The sequence below is a fragment of the Nuphar pumila genome, chromosome 12 (assembly GCF_984573655.1).
Source record: "Nuphar pumila chromosome 12, dmNupPumi1.hap1.1, whole genome shotgun sequence".
Classification (NCBI taxonomy): domain Eukaryota; kingdom Viridiplantae; phylum Streptophyta; class Magnoliopsida; order Nymphaeales; family Nymphaeaceae; genus Nuphar; species Nuphar pumila.
Window position 1 is genome coordinate 30,785,584 of NC_143260.1, and position 22,198 is coordinate 30,807,781.

The window sequence follows — 22,198 nt, forward strand, 5'->3', positions numbered from 1 at the left end:
CCACTATAGCATATTTTAATTGTTGGACACTTGCACCATCATTAGAAGTTAATTTCATATTTAAATCATATAGAGTGTATGAAGGTGAATAATTAAAATATTTGTATTTTATAAGAATCTTCTCAATATAATGTGATTGAATTAATGCAATTCAATATTATTTCTTACAATTTTGATTCATAAAATAATATCTAGACTATCAAAATCTTTTGTACAAAACATGAAAGATAGAAAAGTTTTTGTTTAGTTCACACATTCAACATTAGAACCCCAAATAAGCATGTCATCAACATATAAATAAATTATAATGACAAATTTTTTTACTATAAATACATTTATCAACATCATGCATTTTGAAATCATGAGTTACCAGATCACTATCAAATTTCTCATGACATTGCTTAGGGGGAAACTTTTTTAATATCTATAAGAATTTCTCGAGCTTGCTAACTTTGATTTATTGCCCCTACACTATAAAGTTTTCATGTTGCTCTATCTCTTCATCTAATTCTCCATAAAAAAAGTCATTTGCATGTCCATTTAATGGATTTCATGCTTATATATGACAACTATAGTAATCAATTTTAATATTAGCTATTATGGTCACAGGAGCAAAATTATCAAAACAATCAACACATTTTTGTTTGTCATTTTGCAGCCAAAGAAACTTTAAATTTTTTAATTGTACCATGTGCTTTTAACTTATTTTCAATAATTCATTTGAAACCAATATTTTATAACCAACAAGTAAATGCACTAATTTTTAGACATTGTTAGTCATAATTGAATTAATTTTATTATTTATAGCTTTTCTCTAAAAGGCATCATCTCGAGAAGACAACCTCTTGAAAATATGCGGTATAATTCTCAATCAGGATTGCATAAAAAATAGAATTTAGTTGGTTTTATAATATATTTACTATGCATAACTTCAATCTCATATTCAGTATCGCTATCATTGAAATTTGCAATCATGTCATTAGCAAGTATTCATCAACTACAATAGGACTACCATCAAGAAGATAATCAAATATTTTATGATATATGAAAGATGCATCTTTATACTAAATAATAACATCATTATCAATATCTAGAAATCTATATGATTTACCATGTTCAACATAACAAATAAATGCATATTTGAGTGCTCTAGATCCAACATTTTTTTCTTTTGTTTTCAGGATTTTAACATATGCTAAGTGACCTCAAACACGAACATAAGTAAGATTAGGTTTCTTATTAAACAATAATTCATAAGGTGATTTATTAGATTGAGAGTAAGAAACTCAATTTAGAATGTAACAAGCAGTGAATAGAGCCTCTCTCCATAAGTTGGTATGTAGATCCGTATTAAGAAGTAAATCACAAGTGTTTTGGTTTTTCTTTTATATTACTCTATTATGTTCGAGAGTTTGGGGTGTATAAGTTTGATAAATAATACCATAATCAAATACAAAATTTATCAAATTCTTCACTTAAGTATTCACCTCCCTTATCTATTTTCAAATAAACAATCTCAGTTTTAAATTTCTTTTGTACTTAAACAAGATAAATAAAGAATTTAGAAAATGATTCAGATTTATGATCCATCAAATAAACATAATTTTTTTTAAAATAATCACCTATAAAGGTAATAAAATACATATTGCCACTACAACTTATAACATTATCCATGCTATACACATTTGAATGCATTAATTCAAACATTTTATAATCATTGTACAATAAGAAATGAAAGTCTAGTTAGTCTAATTTAAATACATGTTTCACACTTATGATTATATCTCATTTTGATATGGTAAGGAAGCAATAAAAAAATATTGATATTATGAATGCTACACGAATTAATTTGTCATAATCGTGAGTGCCAAAAAAATAGAGTTAACCATGTAAACAAAAGAAATAGATTTATTGATGCTCATCTTGAGCATACCACAACTACAATGAGTTTTCCCTTGATCACAGTTACAATCTCAGACTCAATTATAATTTTGAAACCATTTTGAGATAGTAGATTTGCAAAGATTAAGTTCTTATGAACTTTTGGAGGATAATGAACATTCTTAAGTATTAGAACTTTTTCGAATATGAACTTGATTTCTATACTCATTTTTCTCAACACTTTAGTTGATGAAGAGTTTCGCATAAAGAGATTACATCCCTCCCTCACTGCCACATACGACTTAAAAAAGTTCTCGTTGTTTGCCACATGCATAGTGCACCTAGTGTTTAGGTACTAACCTCCTATCCATATCCACTATGAAGGTTCCAGAGATTACAATAACAAACTTTTCTTTTGGCTTGGGATGAGTCTTCTTTCGATCTCAACAGTCTCTTGTATAGTGGCCAAACTTGCTACATACTTATCTGTTGATTTTTTTATCAGTTCACTTTTTATGTCACAAAATTCTTTTTGTTTTTTTGGAATTTTATTATATTCACTTTAGGCATTGTTAAAAGTCAAGACTCTAAGGTGGCTAAGGACTCCTCCCAAGGGTTGGATGGTTCAATAGAATCCAAGGAAGTCAAGGACTCTTCCCAAGGGTTGGACGATTATGTAGAATCCAAGGAAGTCAAGGACTCCTCCCAAGGTATGGATGATTATGGAGAGTTTAAGATTGGTGTTCACAAGGTGGTCTCTTATTGCAAGTCTTATTGCTTTAAGAGTTTATAATGAGAAGAAGATTGCATATCAAGAAAGAGCATTGATTGAAAGAAGTTCCTCTAGGAAACCAGTTAAGATGTATTGCAACAGGGAAACCTTAAGTTCCATTATTCATATTGTATCCAATTAACTGAGGTTATAAATAAACCTCTCCTCCTCTATGAAATTTTGGTTGGAGAGAGAGAGAGAGAGAGAGAGAGAGAGAGAGAGTTATTTGTGGATGTATGCAAGCCCCAACCAAAACCCCATATATATATATATATATATATATATATATATATATATATATATATATAATGGCCCTTCAATGACCCCTCATTTTTTAATAGGCCATGAGAAAACTCCCTCTCATTACCAACCGTACGTTGGCAGATTTCCAATTGATAAAAACCTTGAGGTTCCCTTGTCCACCAGGAAGTACACCCAACTTCGACCTTGCAGCAAGGATGGCCCCTATGGGTTTCAAACTTGTGACTGCCCGTGCACAAGTCGCCCTCACCATATGACTCATCATCCATTTTGGCAACCGGCAAACCAAAAGGCTTTTTGTTTATAGCCAAGCAACAACAGAAACATCATCAAAGGAATCACTTGATTTTCAAGTAATGGTCATATTAAAGATTAATTATTGTCTATGTGGGTACGGGTGTGGGTATAGGTACGGAGGGTATGACACAACAATTCCAAAAAATATGGGTATAGGGACATGGCTATATATATTAAATATCACATAAATTCAAAATAAACTGAATATAATATAAATATATATGCTATATCTAAAATATATATTATATAATGAAAATATAAAGTTATAAACAGAAAATATAATTATAAATTGTAAATTGAATAAAACTTTCTTGTAAAGAGGGTAAAATGGCGGGTCCAGGTGTCTATGCCTGTCAACACGGGTACGGATGGCAAAATGGAGTGTCCGTGTAACATAGATTACTGTTGACATAAATGTTTTCTTCAATTGAGATTGATGCCCTCATTCATACCCACATCACACATACTCTTTGATGTGCTTCTTGTGATCACCCATGTAAGCCATGCAAGCACACACTATTTTGGGGCAAACTATGCATTTTTCCATGCTGAAAACAAATATGTACAAGCGGCATGGCTTCACCATGCAAGTTCACTATCTTTGTGGAGCACTATGTCCATTTCACAAAATTTCATATATATAACTGATTGCCTGCATGGTCCTATTCTTAATTTGGACTCAGGGTTTGTCTCTGTGACCAATGCCTTCAATACCAACATAGTCATGGCCCTCTGGTGTCTTCCCTTGCTTTGTATTTTGCAGCATGAACTGGCATTCTGATACGGCATCAGCTCAGTGTCAGGAAAATCCAGTCAAGCCCAACAAATTCAGTGAAATTGGATAATGACAGCTTCTCCATAACCTCCCTTCCTGCGATCGTCAGCGCCAACTGCAAAGTGATTCACTGAAGCAGTTAATGTTTTGCTCATGCAGTAAGATAAAAAAATTGTCATATCCTCAGATGCATTTGATATCCCAGAAAGCATAACCAAGTTCAAAAACTCTAAATCTTCTACTGCTAATAGAAACAGTATAGGACAACAAATTTTGGATACTATATGATGTTAAAAATGCACCATTGCACTTTGTACTTTACCTTGATTCCCCTTTTGTCTAGTGATTTCTTCAAATCTTCTAGCATATTAATTCCACTAGTATCAATGCTGGTTATTCCTGCAGGATGAAATTGGTTGATCTAGACACCTCTACAATATCTTTTAACTCATAAATGGAAACAAAAGAAAAGAATATACATAAAAATCCAAGATCTATAACTACCAAGGAGGCATTCGGCATCAGTTGCAGTTCAACAAGTCCATGAACTACAATATTGCTTAGCACTAGAGTCACTGGAGTTTCATGAACTTCTTCAGGATTCACAGGACATCCAAATGCAACACATTGAAGGGTTTTCAAGAATTTAAACTCAAAATTATAATCAAGTAATTAGCAGTCCACATTATTATGGAGCATATACTTCAAAAGTTCAGATCATACAATAATTTGACTAGGAAATTATGAGCACTGGTGCTCAAAATTTCCACAGCAGCATTTTTTATCACAATGTTTAAAGGTTTATAGGATTAATTTTTGGAAAAATCTTGATGCATATTAACTAGGATTCTAAATATTTACCAGTGATATCAAGTATTAAGTAACTTAATTCACTTCCATTATGATTTTCTATATATTCATCTTCTTCAGTTATCCACCTCCATATCCTGCACACAGCAAAAGCTTAACAGTTAGAAATGGATAAAAGAAGATTAGCGTTTAAATTTTGAGTCATGAGATCAATTTAGATGCAGAAAAAAAATACAGTATAGGAATTGGTAAATCAGGGTTTTGATGTTCCTATAAACTATATAACAAGTAACTAACAACTAAAGGCTGTTAATAGGTCAGACCATGAGATAGCAATACCACGCCCAAGACCTGCCTAGTATGTCTAGCAAGTTTATTTGGTTGGTCCATATTGTGCAAGACCTTAAGCATAGAAAGAGCGCATCCAACCAAATAAAGGTGTGCAGATCCAACCTACTGTAAATTTTATAAAGAACAAAGAAATAACCCAGTTTGGGACAGATCAATGTTGAACCTGTCCATACCAGAAATGAATCCTTTTGAGTGCATGTTGGTTGTCATAGAGCACCGAGTAAGTTCAACCATATATATATATATATACATGTACCTATGTATGTATTATGTATGCATGCATAATTACAGTAGTAACTGCAATAGTTAAATGATGATTACTAGCTATTGCTTTGCTCCTTTTCTTACCTTTCCTTTAGGTATCCAGCATTTGCAAAGTAAACAGGTGAGCCCAACTGAAGAATTAGGATGCCAGAAATCCTAGTTGCATGAGGGTATAGCTCAATATCAATGTAACTCAGTGTGTCAGGTACACGGCCCAGTAATATGGTACCTGGCCTAGCTACATAGAGAAGAGCTTTCACAATAGAGATCCCAACCTGAAAAATCAAGATATGAGAACAAGAAATTACTAACACAATGGCAAAACCTTCTAATTCTACTTCTAAATAAGGCTCATTCTGAATCCATAATAGGGATGTTAAGACTGCAGTTATTGCCATCATTCTCACCAATGCTGTGCGTCTATGCTTGTTTGCATGTTTCAATGCTGCATGACATAAAACACAAGTAATGACTGAGTCCATGATGGAGCTGAGCTGGATCCATTGCCCACTTGAGAGGTCTTATACTCAATCATCCCATCTCTAAGAGTACAGTCATACTGATTCACAGTTATAATATAGTCCAAGTGCAAATGGGTGCTGCTGATGGCTTGATCCAGGGTTACCAGAAACTCCACTTGCATGTGGGAAACTCGTTTCCTGAGAAACTATTTCTGAAACGGGAAACCATGCATTTCGGAAGCTTGTAGAAAACTTTTAAAAAAATATGGGAAACCCGTTTCCCATCAAGTGAGAAACCTACTTAAATTATATGAGAAGCATGTTTCTCTTATTTGGGAAACATGTCTCTGTACATTTTTTGCAAGTTTTTCTAAGTAAGAATTTCTTCAATGAAAAGTTGAGATGTGTGTTATTCAAAATTTTAATTACTTATTTTAGTCCTAACATAATCATATATTTTATAGCAAAATTATTAATATTTACTATTTTTCATAATATTAGTAAAAAAAGTAAAGTTTATGTAAACTTATAATATTCTTCGTTTGTATTGTCGACATGTGCACTTTTGCTCCACACACACACAATATCCCGTTTCCCGTTTCACATGAACTTGAGAAAGCCTTATTTCCCGTTTCTGTTTCCCACATGTTTCTTGTTTCCGTTTCCCTTCATGGCAAGCTTGGTTTGATCTCACTTATGATCTAGGATCTCTAGATAAGGGACCTAAACTTGTGTGAACATATTCGGGTATGTGTGTGTGAATGCCCAGCATTCAGCTCATGATTAAATACCAAGGTTTGTTTTACCGGCTAAATGTGAATCATATTCATCTTGATCTGGATCTGATCAATATAACATGCCTTGATGAACAACATGGCTGGATGGTTAGGTCACACTATCACAACTGATGGGTCTTGGGTTTGAAGTTCGAACCAACAACAGTTATCCCCCAACTTGCCTATAAAAGACTTGACCCAACTTACCTGATCGAAATCTAATCAAAGTCTAATCGAATCTCAGTTGGAGTCCAGACTTGGGAAAACCCCAGTAACTCACCTCAATACTCCCAGTAGATATCCAAAATTGCTTGACTACTCTTATTTGCCTGATAAATGGCCTGAAATGTCTTAAAGGATGTTGACACTGTGTCCTAAGTACACCTCCCACAACAGTGTTCAATGATTCAGATTGACAAACAATAAATGCCTCAAAACTAGCTCAACTTGAGCATTGGCTGAGGACATCTTATTTAACCAAAACTGTGCATTGATAGTGTGCCCATGATAGGCTTTTGCTGAGTGATCTGCAATGCCCCTGCACCTATTCACTCGTAGTCCTTTTGTGCATCTAACTGAATTGCATCAAGTGCCAAATTGGCTATGCTTCCATACCAAGCATTTTTCATCAGCTAAGATTTCTTCTTGAGTACTAGTCAGATGTCTCACCGAGATCATAAGGCCTACATCCATGCTAACAAAGACTACTCCAACGAATGCAGAGATGCAGATGCAGAAATCAAACTTGTCGACGCTAAAGAGATGATAAGCTTCCTTTATATTGATCAGTCCTAGCATGGCAGATATTATGATTGCTGATAAGACCACCAGAGGAATGTATTGGAATAGAGGGGTTAGAAACAGGAGTGTCAGCATCATTCCAATAGCCATGACAATGTTGGAAGCCGCTGTCTTGCAACCAGCATTGTAGTTCACAGCCGACTTCGAAAATGGCCCTGCAAATTTTGAAAGGACCAGATGTCAGAAATAGTCAAGCATGAACTTGAATGTGCAATCAAACAAAATTTATGAAGACTTGAATTAACACATCTTGACTCAGAGAAATTCAAACTGAAATCTATCAGGCAAGGCCTTGCTTAATGTCCTATGTCCACTAGACATCATGGAACCTGATGACATGGTCTGATCTATTCAAGTCAATCCTAGCCTAAACTTAACCATGGATGTGGTCAAGTTGTTGCTCATATTTTAGCTGTGGTTCTCAGATCAACTAGATGCAAACATGAGCATACACACACAGACACACCCATAGTTCTTGGTCAACTTGGTGCCTATAGTGTTTGGTTCTGCCACTTATTAGTTCATTTTACACACGCCCAGAGAGAGAGAGAGAGAGAGAGAGAGAGAGAGAGAGAGAGAGAGAGAGAGAGAGACGAATCAAAGATATCAACATTATGACAGGTTCAACAGACGTTGAAACCGGCAAACAAAACACACAGGACCCAGACCGACAAAGAACACATAAGCCAAAAAAGAGCACAAAATATAAATCAGAAACAGATGTGCCTGTTGTCAAGTAGCAAAAGGTCCAAGAGCCAACAATATTCATCATCCCAAACGCTATCATTTCCTTGTTTCCATCAATTTGTTCGTGTTTAAATATGGCAAGGCTTCTTCCAACAGCAATACCTTCCTGTATTATAGGAAAAACAATTAGGATGCATGAATAACAGTATGATTATAACTGGTATGGCTGTCAATGGCTATGATCTACCACAATATATTCGCCCATTTCTCCATTCAGCTAAGAAATCCAAAATCAATTTATGCATTTTTTTTTTGCATCAGACTTGGTCCTTGTAGGACTGAACCTACACCAGTACCTTGATCTTGCAATAAAAGCAAAATTTAGATCCAAACTTGACTCAGACCAGAAAAGTCTTCCAATTCACAAGGAAAAAGCGCTCTTTTAAGTCCTAATTGAGATCAAGAAAAAAAAAATCACTTTTCCAAAAGCACCACAAAAACAATAAATGAATAAGAGGCCAAGTTTCTAACCGCAAGGGCCAGGAATCCTGTTATTATCCCAGCTTGCAATGTGGCACCAAAGTATTTGGATTGAAAATTCAAATCTGCTATTGACAAGGGATTCAATCCTTTCTTCAACCGGCCAACCTGCAAACAGATCCCTGCTTGATCAAATCACTATAAAAAAAAGGAAACACTTCTTGTCATGAACACAAACAGAGCCCTGCTTTGCTTGTCTGACACCAAAGATCAATATTCCACTAGTCATAGGCATAGGTCATAGAGTCAGCCAGTCAGGCATTTTATTTCATGTAATTGAGAATTTTGAACATAGCAGCCGCATTCATGGGGAAAGAGAATTCTTAGCTATTGGGATGTGGAAGCTAATTGAGCAATATATGTATCACCACGAACTCCAACACATTCAAATCCAAAACCTGATTCCTTTTAAATAAAGTGTATGAAGATGGTGCTTTTATGCATCTTGGTGCAAAGGAAATATGGAGAAATTTGGCCTTTTTGTTTTAGTGAAGCCTTCCTTTAGACTATCTGGGGAAGTTTGTATCTTTGTCAATTAATCCATATAAGGCATGATAAAAACATCTAAAATCTAGGGAAATGATTCAGATTTTGAATTCTTACTAGCAGTAGGAAAATCATAAGTTCAAAAGGATTTGAATTTCATGTGGCACTTGAATGCAACCAAATAGGTAGATTGGCTAGCCTTGGCACTAATTTCTCATTTTCCCACTCACAAATTGCTCATGATCTGTATATGTGGCACAAGCGCAAAAACCATTCTTTCTATTGACAAATGGAAGTAAAAATTGTATTAGTTAGGTGGTTAGTATGGTGTTACCATCACAGATATCTGATTAGTGAACTATCCAAGGCCCATTATCAATGAGCAGCCTGTCCAATGCAATCTTTATCATGTTTTGCCATTCAAACATTTCTTCAAAAGCAACTTTGCAGTTGTTTTGATGTGTTATTCATTACTATAATTATTAAATAAGACGATACAAAATCTTTCTTTTACTTTTTATCTTTAATTTTCTGAAGGAAAAAGCATGAAGTGAAAAGAGATAATCTTACAATTTGAATTCCATGGTTCTCACTCTCAGCATGAGTAAGATACACTAGAATGATTCCTAGTATCACAGACACCAATGGAGAGATGGCTGAAATCCAAAACAGCCGTGGCTTCCTCTTACTCTGCAGTCATTTTTGAAAGACATCAATACAAAGGATTATCAAAGAAAATAAAATTGAGAAATGTTATGCTGCATGCCGAAAAGTAGACTGGTTCTCTCTCATGGGGACAAACCACTATTATGGTTTGGACGTCCTGTTACAGGCCGCCAGGTGCCATCAGGAACAGGTGCAATGTGATTGCACACTTTTGGTGTGCTCCCGCTGCACCTGATCACCCACCGTATGCTGTAGGGCCTCTGCTGCTTACTCTTTAAATGACATGACTCCTGAATTGCATATAATTTACAAATCTTGATCTTGAATTTATGATTACATGAACCTCATGATCATGGGGACTCATACAAATTGTCAATATATGATTAATCCTTAAACATGGAAAAATAAACAAAGAAATATTGATTCTGGTTAGATCATTACTATGAAGCGTGTCGTAAGAAGGAAGAGAATGAATACGACTCCGAGCACCCCACTCTCCCATCTCCACTGCAAAGCCGTAGAGTGTAAAATTAGTGCATATCTACGCAAAAATGATCGTTATAAGTGCGTGCTTGGACAAAAACTGCACAGGGACAAAGCTGCACCGTGGCTTGCCCCCGCATTTGGTTAGCACGCGCGTGTCTGGGGACAAAACTGTCCCGGCCTCTTTTGTTCTGAAAAACAGCTGTTAGGCGCCTTTTGTCCAGGTTGTCAAACACACCCTAAGAGGGTTTTTTGACTGGGGGGATAAAGTCATCACTACATGTTCATAACTTCATCCAGCAGCGACTTTTTCTCCTTAAAAAATGGAAAGAAAAACTTCTTGCCAAGGAAAAAAAGGAGTAGTTTTCTGTTTCCCGTTCGATAACTGTATATTGTAGGCCCTACACACCGCTATGAAACACCTCCTAAGGCTGGTAAACAAGATGAAGGAACCCAGTTTGAAGTGTTCAAACTTGGCTCATTCTTGTGGCGAGCCAAGCCGAGTTCGAGCTCATAATGAGCTAGATTTAAACAATCTGAGTTCCAACTTGCATGTTTATAAAAAAAATACATTGGTCTAGAGCTGGAATAAATATGACTAAAAAAAAGTACATGTAAAATATATATTTTAATACCTAACGAGTTTATATGAGTCGAGCCGAGCCGAGTACCTATTGTTAAGTCTATTTTATGAGTTTGAACGAGCTCTTTATGAGCCGAACATGATCCGAGCCGTGAGGCGGTGATGAAGTTTGCCATCAAAGGGTAAAGATAAATAACTTAATCTAAGGATCCACTTGGGAGCGGTGGGTTGAGAAGAAACCGTTTCCTTGTGTTGCCTAGACATGGTTTTGCTAAACTGTAATGTTCCAAAATGGGGTGTTGGGATGGAGTTGCCAAGAATATTCTGTTGTCAAGGCGGTACTTTTGGCAACACCTTCGGCCCCTCAAGTGCTCTTGGGGAAGCCTCAACATACTGCCTCCAAACAGCACCTCGGAGCCTAAGTTGCAAACTTCACACAAGTGTTGTTTTTGAAAAGCAACAATAAATGTGTGAATTAAGTTAGAGTAGTCAAACAATTTCAGTCCACCTCAAAGACTTCAATATTTAGAATTTGTCAATAGTTATGGTATATATATAAGGGAATGAAAACCTACCCACTAATTAGAAATATTATATCAAATTTTCATTGTTTTTTCAAAATTATGACCTTACAGATGTGATCTATGTGCTTGTTGTTATTATATGAATCAGTTCTTGGAGCATTTGATTCTTATGCATTAATAGGTTTTTATAAGGTTTAAAAAATCAATGAGTTACAATTTTTATAAATTTTTGAAACTCCAAATATCATTTTTTTTTTTATAAAAAATGCAAGATCCAAGTGTCAATTTTAAGTAAATAACACATCTGTAAGGTCAGAATTTAGAAAAAAATATCAAAAAATCTGATAAAATATTTCTTAGTGAGTAGGTTTGGTAGGTTTTCTCTCTCTCTCTCTCTCTCTCTCTCTCTCTATATATATATATATATATATATATATATATAGCGAAGTCCAAGAGTCTAAAAAAGGCGGCCATCAATGAAAGCAAGAAATTGTTTTTGTATGTTCATGACTAAATAAAAGCATTTGATAGGTGCCCAAAGGGTTTTTTTTTTTTGAAAGGCAAGCTGGGGTTAGGCAGACCCATACAAGTTTTACAACTATATCATTGGGTTTTGAACCAGCAACGTCCCAACGCAAGGTGACGTCTTATCTGGTAAGAGCGACTTGTGAATGCCACCACGTTAACAGGAGGTCACAAGTTCAAAATCCTTAAAGAGTGTCCCTTGCCCTAAAATCAAAGCTTGGTGTACTCCCTGATAAGTAAGGGTAACCTTAAAGGTTTTCCTTGGTCTAACCACCCCCATTGCTAATTGAATACACCAACGATTAAACAAGCAAACAATACCTCATCAGTCTGAGAGAAAGCAGACCGCATGACTGAAACCATATCGGTTTCACCAGTAAACTTGGTTAATCCAAGCATGCCTTTGAGCTGCTGAAGAATGATGATCGTGGCCGTTCCCCCCATGAATCCAACGATCGTTGCATGGGAAAGAAAATCTACCAGTATCCCAAGCCTACGCAAAGAGTGAAGTCAAGGAAAACTAAGCCAGCTGACCAAGATATCGAGTTCGGCAAATAAATGGTGCAGCAATCAATGTGTAAAGACCTTGAATTCATTACTAAAAAATTAGTGATTTGGGTCAGATATTCGATCCCAATCCGACTCACATGTGTTCTTCATTACCACATGGGATACCACCTCGGTGGTATAATGCCCAAGATTTTGTACAAATAGCAGTGACACAGAACAGTGGATTTTAGGTCATGTCCTTGGTCGCTTACAATTACCCTAAAGTCAATACAAAATGAAGGACCATCCAAGCTAGGTGAGCGCACCAGCTGCTTAATGCTTATCTTATAAGGACCCCAGCCAAACATGGAAGGGTACAACTAGACTAGGTAAAACTGGGTCGGGTTCAAGACATGGTAGTGGAAGTAAGTCCGGTATCAGTCCCACTGCCCTACCATGCATTATATGGTAATTAAGGAAGCCATTGGTACTTCAATCCAGACGCCGATATTCTGATTAGGTATGGAGCAAGCTCAACAAGGACCAAATCCAGAATCAACCATGAAAAGCTTCTAAGTGATGAATTAATGATCGAGCATAGTCACAAATATCGGCCATTTTATGAAAAAAAATCTCCTGATTTTATCGTGAGATTGCTAAAAACTGATATAATCCAGGAAAAACATGATATTTTCAAATAGAGATTGCTTAAAACTGGTATAATCCCTAAAAAACACGACATTTTTCAAATATCACCTATTTGTAAATTATCATGTTTTCATCACGATATTATGATGCTAATAATGTTATATTTAGATTTTTAATTTCCACTCATATTTTCATACATTTTTTATATGTTTTAAACTAAGTATACTGATATTTTTTAGAAAACAACTTTTTCCTTTATCGAGAAAATGACAATAATTAGATTTGTGATTATGATCAAGAGCTTCTGTGCTCACTAGTAGGATGAACCAACGGGGGGGCGCTCTGCGTGGTTGGTAGGAGCTGTCAGTGCACGTCTCCTTGTGGTGGGACGTTGCAGGTTCAAAGCCCAGTGGTACGTTGAATAATAACGGGTGGGGTCTGCCTAACCTCAGCTTGCCTTTCAAACAAGAACCAAAAACTAGTAGGATGTAAATCAGCTTTTTCCGAGGGACTTGGTTACAGACCAGACCTGGCCAACTTGGCGTATCAATTTGATGGCCCGGGCCAGCCCATGGATATACACACACTCACTCAAAACTGTGCCGAAAACCGGTCTAGGCTGAGGCCCAATTCGGGCTGGGCCAACCAGTCTGATCAGTCCATGGTCATAGGCTGCTCGACCCGTTGACCATCCCTACTTTAATTTTGAGTAATGAAAGTCTTACCTGAAGAAGCCCAATGTAGCTTGGAGAATGCCAGAAATTAGTGTGGAGGTGAAGATCAAGTTGAGATAGAGGGTTGGCTCCTGTGTGGGTGAGGCAACCTGCCCTATTATGGAGGACATGAGGAGAGAAGCTGCGGCCACCGTCCCAACGGCTAGGTTCTTGGAGCTGCCCAACATTGCATAAATGAGAGGGGGTACGAAACTCGAATCTGCACAAGAAATGCGCTTGTTAATTGGTTTAACATTAGCCATTTATAAACATTGATGCTGCAGTCATATTTTGCTTACACACAAGCACGAGAGAGTTTGCCACAAATCTCGTTATCGGGATTTTCTCGGCAAAGGTAAATTTCATAATGAATTTAAAAAAAAAATTATTTTCTCAGGATATATAAAATATAAAAATGTATAAGAGTATAAGAGGATATATAAAATATAAAAATTTATTGGTATATTTAAATTTTAAAAGTGTATAAGAGAATATATAAAATATAAAAATAAAAAATATAAGTATTGGATTTTTTTTTTATATTTTCATGGAGAAACCATCTCCAAAATCGGAGACCTTGTCACGTTGACTCTGCCTGCCCGTACTTCAAGGTCATTGTCCTGATAACGTAAAATTCCGTGGGCTTACCTCTTGCCCTCGGAGAGTCACCATGCTTTGGCTTGTGCAAGGAGCGACTCCCATGAGATTTGAATCTAGACTAGGCGTGGCAATCGGGTCGGGTTGGCGGGTCAGCACACCTCAACCCGAACCCGACCCGTTTATTAAACGGGTCGGTTGTGGCAAACATTAACCCGACCCATTTAATAAATGGATAACCCGACATGACCCGCCAACCCGTTTAATAAATGGGTTGGATTGGGAAAACGGGTTGGCGGGTAGCGAGCGGGTTAGCGGGTTGGCAGGTTGACCCGCCCGCCTAACCCGTTTATTAAATGGGTCCGTCGGGTTGGCATACCCCCAACCCGAACCCGACCCGTTTAATAAACGGGTTAGGCGGGTCAACCCGTTTATTAAACGGGTTGGCTTAAGCCCAACCTGAACCCGCCTAAGAGGCGGGTTGGCGGGTCGTGTCAGGTTTTGCCACCCCTAATCTAGACTGCCTGTCTAGTGACCTAGGCCTCATCCCACTAGGCCAAACCCCTTTGGGGTTAAGTATTGAAATTATTTGTATTAACAAAGTGACCGTATAGAGGTAAAAAATGATATTTTTAAAATAGGTGATATTTTAAGAATAAAGTGTTTTCTAATTATATCAAATATTTTGAAAATCTTGCAATAAAAATAAAAAAATGGCCGATATTTGTAATTATGGTTTTAATAGTCATTCAAACATTGGTCGGTGCATTTTATCCACATTACAATTTTAGCACAATGTTATAACCTTCCATCCAAAGAAATTTTTTAGGGACAACTTACTAGCTCCACTTGAAGCTAAAGCATCTATTAAAAGGCTCAGGCCTCTCCAAAAATGACTTTACCATTGAAAATCATGATGCTATTTTCACTTTAAAATAAAGCTTTTTAAAGACTTCATTTTATGAACAAATATGAGCGGGATGCAAAAAAAGCATTAAACTTGAACTAGATAAAGAATCCTGCAATCTCTCATAACCCTCGTTTTATACGCATTGACTAGAGAAAAGAAGCAAACTGGCAAAGGATTAAGGGTGTCAACGGGTCCGGCTTACCCCACCTGACCCACATCAAACTCTATAGGGTCCGGGTCTGGTGAGAAATAAGAAGACCCAATTAAAACCCAGATTCAGACCCCAAAGGTACGTCCAATTGATTCATGGATCCGAGTATAGTTTATATTTTGATTAAGACCCTCAAATTTTCAATGTAAAAATGATAACAAATATTATTTTATAAGGTATGGTCCGGGTCTGGTTCATGTAGTTTTTATCGGGTCTGGGTATGATTTATCTGATAGTAAACCCGATTAGAGCAGAGTCCAGAACCGATACCATACCCAAAAATCTGGTTTAATTCTGGTTCCACCCAAACCCGACCTGTTGACACCCTACATAGGATGAGCCGCAGGTTGGGAAACCTTCCATACTTTTTTTAAGATCACTGTATTGGCAGCATAAAACTCCGTGGGATGAGCCTAGTAATTATTATTTTTATATAATAGACTTACTTGGCATTTTCACTATAATCACAAAAACTATGCACCCATACAAATTTATGACTTTACGAAATTAGAAAATAAAAAAACAATATACATGATTAATTTTATAGACGTTATAAGCATACAATAATAATAATAATGGGTAAAATTAACCTACACATTCAAATTCTTCTCTAATTGAATAATAATGTTTTACTATTTTCTAATCATTACGTTGACATTGATTTTTTTTTTTTCTCAAAAGAAGTCATTATGTTGGCATGACAGATGCAAATTATTAAGCTTTTTTGCAAAATATTTATTTTTTCAAAACATTATTATTACTTAATACAAATATTTGCACGATTGCAAGTAATCCAGTTTTTTTACAAAAACATTTATTTTTTAAAAACGTTGTGTCTAATCAATGTGGTTAGTGTAACAAAAATACGATTATTTACTTAGTTTTATAAATAAATTATTCTTAATAACTTAAAATTTCTAAACTTTACGTCACAAAAGACCTTGAGCTTACACCACCATGCGCCTCAAGGCTGACGCCCTGTTTGTATTTTTCAAAAAAAAAACGTGCCGCATGCCTTCAATAACCTTCACGATTCACTGTCTTTTTTTTATAGGATAAATCTTCATTAGGTAATCAAGACATTAAAATGAGAGAGAGAGAGAGAGACATGCGTTTCTCTGCATGTTCTCCATCTGTTGAGCTATTTTTTGTGTATTTTTTTATCTGCATGTTTTCCATCTGTTTTGCTTTATATATATATATATATATATATAGAGAGAGAGAGAGAGACGAACTATAACCATCAACATTACGAAACAGGTTCAACCAACATTGAACCTACCAGATAACCCCCCAGGCCCAAGACATGCCAAGGAGCCCCAAAACGAAGGAAAAAAAAAGAAGAGAAATGAAAAATGAGAAAAATGAAAAAAAAAAAAGTGAACAGAAAAGCACGGAACAACTCCAGTTTGTCGGCGAGCATCACCCTGGGTCATGAGTGATCCTAGTGGGCAGATTGTGTTGAAGATCAGGGATGTTGATGCGAATAATGGCATACACGTCCGCCAAAATAAGGTTCACCATTTTGTTGAACACTGCCGGAATATGCCGAAAGATAGCATTGTTGCGAGTCATCCATACAACCCACCATGACGAGAGAAGCCAGGTTCGCCAAATGATCCGCCAATAGTTGCAATGACGAACTTGCTTAGGACCCCACAACAAATCGCTGGCGAACGATTCCTGGCGCACGCTGACCCCCGGCTTATTCCAAGTCACCTTGAAAATGTTTTGAAAGACAGAGCACTCCCAAAAAAGGTGAATCGCAGATTCTTCGGCCGCCTCGCACAACACACATCTACTCGGCTGATGGAATCCGATGGATTTGAGGAAATTGTCAGTCTGCACCCGATCGTGTAAAATTTGCCAAGCAAAGAAACATGATCTCGGGGTCGGACCCTTGCCCCAGAGCAGGCTCGTCGGAAACCGGTCCACCCCCGATGGTAGGAGAGCGAGGTAGCCTTCTTTTGAGTGGAAAGATCCGTTCGAAGCAAAAATGCGACCAACGAACTGAGACTGCGAGTCAACATTTCCATTATGAAACAGAACCGCAGACCAAGCTTGGATCCATGATCGACGAAGCTTTGACATTGTGCGCTGACGCACGCTAGTGGCCCCCACCAAGGATTCCACACCTCCGTATTTAGCCAGAAACATGCTTGCACACAGGGACCCAGGTTGGTGTGCAAGCCAGCTCTGCTTCACGACGAGAATCATACTCCTCATCCTTGGATCCTTGATACCCAACCCCCCTGGATAGGGGAAGTCGAAGTGTGTCCCACCCTATAAGGTGGCATTTGTTTTTGGTACCTCTCCCCGACCACAGAAAGTTTGCCACTACCTGAATTAGCTTCTTACTAACCCCCATAGGCATCAGGAACATAGACATAAAAAATTCTGGCATAGCAGAAAGAACGTGCTTGATGAGAGTCAGTCTACCTGCGATAGAAAGGTAAGAAGCTTGCCAGCCCGATATTTTGTTCTGAACCCTTTGAATAGTAGCGCTCCAGGCTGCCGTTGTTACACGACTGATTTGAAGCGGCAGACCCAGGTAAGAAAAGGAGTTTTCCGATACCGAGCACCCGAATATCCGCTGGCCCATGTCCAGCATTGACGGAGGAGCATTGACCATGGATAGACAACACTTATCGTAGTTGATGGATAACCCTGACATCGATAGGAAAAAAAGAAGGACAAGCTTAAATCTTAACATTTGTTGGATGGACGCCCTTCCGAAGATAATTATGTCATCCGCGTAGGTCAGGATCTGACTACGGCACTCCTGAATACCGAGAGACTCAATTAGACCATCCTCCACTGCCCTCTTAACCAAAACCAAAATGCCTTCAGAGACAATGTTAAAGAGTAACAGAGACAGAGGACATCTTTGCCGAAGACCACGACCAAGTTTGAACTGATTTCCCTTGACCCCATTGATCTGAATCTGTGACTGAGCATTGGTAACCAGCTCCTGCACCCAGCTAGAGAAACGCCTACCGAAGCCCAGGTTCGCCAACATGTTGAAGAGGAACGACCAATGAACCGAGTCGTAGGCTTTATGAAAGTCAAGCTTAAGAGTGAAAAAGGCCCCCCCGCTGATCTTCAGAGAGTGCAACACTTCTGTGGCCAGAATGAAGGAATGTTGAAGCCTTCTGTTAGGAATGAAGGCAAACTGCGCCTCCGAAGTGAGAGAGAGAGAGACTTTAACTTTACTTGGTTTTTAAGGCATACGTGGAAAATTCGTTCCCGTAAACTATACTGTGCCGTCTGTGTCCTCTCTACGTGCTTTCATTGAGAGAGAGAGAGAGAGAGAGAGAGAGAGAGAGAGCACCAAGAAGAAAAAAACTCACAGAGACCAACCACCGGCGATATATTGGCCAACTTAGCGTAGCTGATGCCTTGTGGGATGGAAAGACTTGTTATGGTTATCCCGGACACCAGGTCTGCCTTCAACATCCCCATGTCATATCTCGGACCCCACTCCAATATGGGCAGGAAGTAGCGCAGCACCGATGCCACTTTCCGGCAGAACTTCCGGCCCTCAAATTGCCGGAACGGATCGTCGGCAAAGAATGTCTCCTTCAACGACGTTCTCAGCACGGTGGCAAACCCTCTCGGCGCCGGCATCCATCCCTTTCTTCTTCCTTCTTCCTCTTTGTTGCTCATGGCTTCCTTTGCCCAAGTCACAGGAGAGAGCAAGAAAAACCGCAAAGCAAAACGTGATATTTAACCAAGGTTCGGTGTGGCCCACATGTACACGTGGAATAAGGCTACTGGTTACACGTAGGTGGCGACCGAGTAATGCCTTGTTGGATTGACACCTGCGTGTCTGGTGTTTAGGCTTACCCTAACCTTCCGGCTTTGGCGGCTCAAAAGCTAAGACGGTTGTGGTTGCTCCGGTGAACTTCCGCCGTCGGATCTGCCATCCAATGGCCACAATGACCCAAGGTTGGAGCGGGTATGATTAGGATCCAAAATTGTTGAACCTTTAATGAAAAGCAACTTTTTTTTCTTGGGTAATCCAAGAAAAAAAAACCCTCATCACCGACTTACATTGGCTGGCCTCAACCCTTGGGAAGCAGATCAGGTCATGCTGAACATGAGTTTTTTTTGCTCATGCCAACATCGTGGCCGTCCGTTTTGTATTTTGAAAAGTTAAGAAGTCAACGAAATTGTTCCATGTTACGCCACATTCATCCAAAATGCAAACAGACTGCCACGATTTTGGCATGAGCAAAAAGATCATGTTCAGCATGACCTGATCTGCTTCCCAACCCTTGAAGTCTCTTCGCAGGCCACCGGGAAGTACACCTAAACTTAAAAAAAAGGAATGATGCCCTTTGTGTTGGTGCATTCGCCATTAATATTAAATTGTTTTACAATTTTGAAAGATATACATTTTTTTTTCACTCACATTTTAACATCTTTTTATAAAATCCATCACCAAATACTTCGAAAAGGGTTTACCATGAGAAGAGAAATGAGAATTATTCACATTACAGAAAACCGATTGATTGTTCCAAAAAGTATGAAAAAAGGCTTGAACAATACAACCTTTTTTTTTGTCATTTTCATTTTGCAATGATTTTTGTAATTATCACAGCAAAATCTAAGAAATATGCAAATCTCAACTAGGGATGACAGTGGACTGGGGCGGGGGACAAGGTCTCTATCTCTGCCCCATCTCAAAATCCCGTCCTCAATTAACACTCGGGTTTTGATTTTAACCTCTATCCCAGCTTTCATCCTGGTTTCATGTCCTCCATCCCCGATCCAAAGGTGGGGTTTCCCTCTGTCCATTGCCGTCCCTAAAGAAGGATTAAGATCGAGGATATGGCAGGAAAAGCGTAAGTCCATCCCCGTTTCATGTCCTCCATCCCCGAACCAAGCAGAACTAGGCAGGGCAGGGGCCAGTTTCCCCCGGTCCACTGCCATACTTAATCACAACTGCCAACAATGTACATGTCAAAAACAAATATAAACATGTAAAAGAGTTTGAAGTGACATGGGAAAAATTAGAGAGGGTGGTGTATGTTCACCCCCGACGATTCACTGAATCCCACATCTGTGTTCGGGGGGGCGAATGAGCGCCATGTATTTATGCACATGGGGCTCGTATTCCCGTGTATGATGACATAACTTTACATCGGACTCTGCTGCTGTTGCAAAGTCTTAATCACCCTTACTTGCTTTTCTTGCCCTGAAATGACGGTTCGAGGAAATGACAAAAATATCCTTCATTCAAAACTTGTGAAACTACGGTTTGAGAAAAGAACAAAAAAGTCCTCCATCCAGAAAGTTTGATGTTAACTATTTAAGTTGTGGACGTTCTCTATTCATTAAATTATCTACATGAAATAGATGAACATGAAATTACTCTGGCGTGGTGGGCACCGTTGTTCGTTGCCTTTTAGATCCTCGTGGCGGCTTCGTTAGTCTCTCCTCCGCTATTAGAAAGGCTGTCAATTTTTTGCAGAGTTCTTCGCGGAATCCAGGTATATCAACCTGCAAAAACAAATTGTAATGTGGAACCAATAGACATGCATTTAATCCCCAATAACAGAGGCCAAGAAATGACATACAACGTCGAAACAGGGTTCTGCACCATTGTATATCGCTTCAATGTACTTCATTACAAATACGCCACAATCAACACCATTATTTTGTAAAAGAACATGGTATGCCGTGCGATAGATCCACTCGCTAACTTCGACTCCCAAAATGCCTTTGACGAAACCGATCTGAGAATAATGCGACCAAAAGTAAATTCATGACCCCAATACACGACACAATACTCATATAGATGAAATCTTATGAGATAAGAAATGTCAAGCCGTAAACCACTGTCAACTTCTAACGAATTGTAACGTCATAGTTGTTTTTCATATAAATCCATCACGTATAAGACCCAATGTTTTTCAAATTGTCAGAGTGTAAGAATCAATATCTACAAATTGATCGTAAAAATGATGTTAGCACTGTTATGTTGTAACCTTGCACTGTAGGTTTGTTTACTTACTTTTTCACTTGACAAAAAGTCTCTGCAATGATTACCGTTAACACAATAAGGTAGACCGTCTTTAAATCCACTGGAGTATGGCAAACGACGTAAGATAGTCTGCAAACCGAAACATTGTTAACAACAATGTTAAAATACAAATTAAGTGGACTAAATCAATAACCAAAAGCAACATAAAATACAACCGATATACCATGAAATACGGGCTGACGATGTTTATAGTTTTACTTGGTGCGTTGCTTTTAATATAACTGATGAAATCGAATATAGTCTGTTTGCAGCAAATATGATGTTGTTAACGTACGTACACATGACTTACGTATATAGACAACTCCTACTAGTTTCATACGAACAAAATTACTGATCATGTTGCATTGTGCAAATTCATTATGCATTCGTTTGATGTCCTCCAGGAGTAATTGACTAAGTTTTCGCCCAACTTCGTCGGTGGATGTTCTACTGAAATGAATAAGGATTTTGCAATGAACGATATTGAAATTACATTATAGAGTACACAACACAAATCGCAAAAATGACATAAAAGAGAAGGATTTTGATGAAAATGAAGACGATGTGTAGACAATATATGCATGATTCACCATTGTTGGTCGTGTAGCTGTCTTCGTCTGCCTCATCGACCACAATTTGGTATGTAGCTGGTTACATGT

At 38.0% G+C, this 22,198-nt stretch overlaps 1 pseudogene; it reads right to left on the reverse strand.

Moving 5' to 3' along the window:
* Positions 1-3,890: 3,890 nt before the first annotated feature.
* Positions 3,891-19,138, reverse strand: LOC149820512 (sulfate transporter 3.1-like; annotated as a pseudogene).
* Between the last annotated feature and the right edge of the window lie 3,060 nt (positions 19,139-22,198).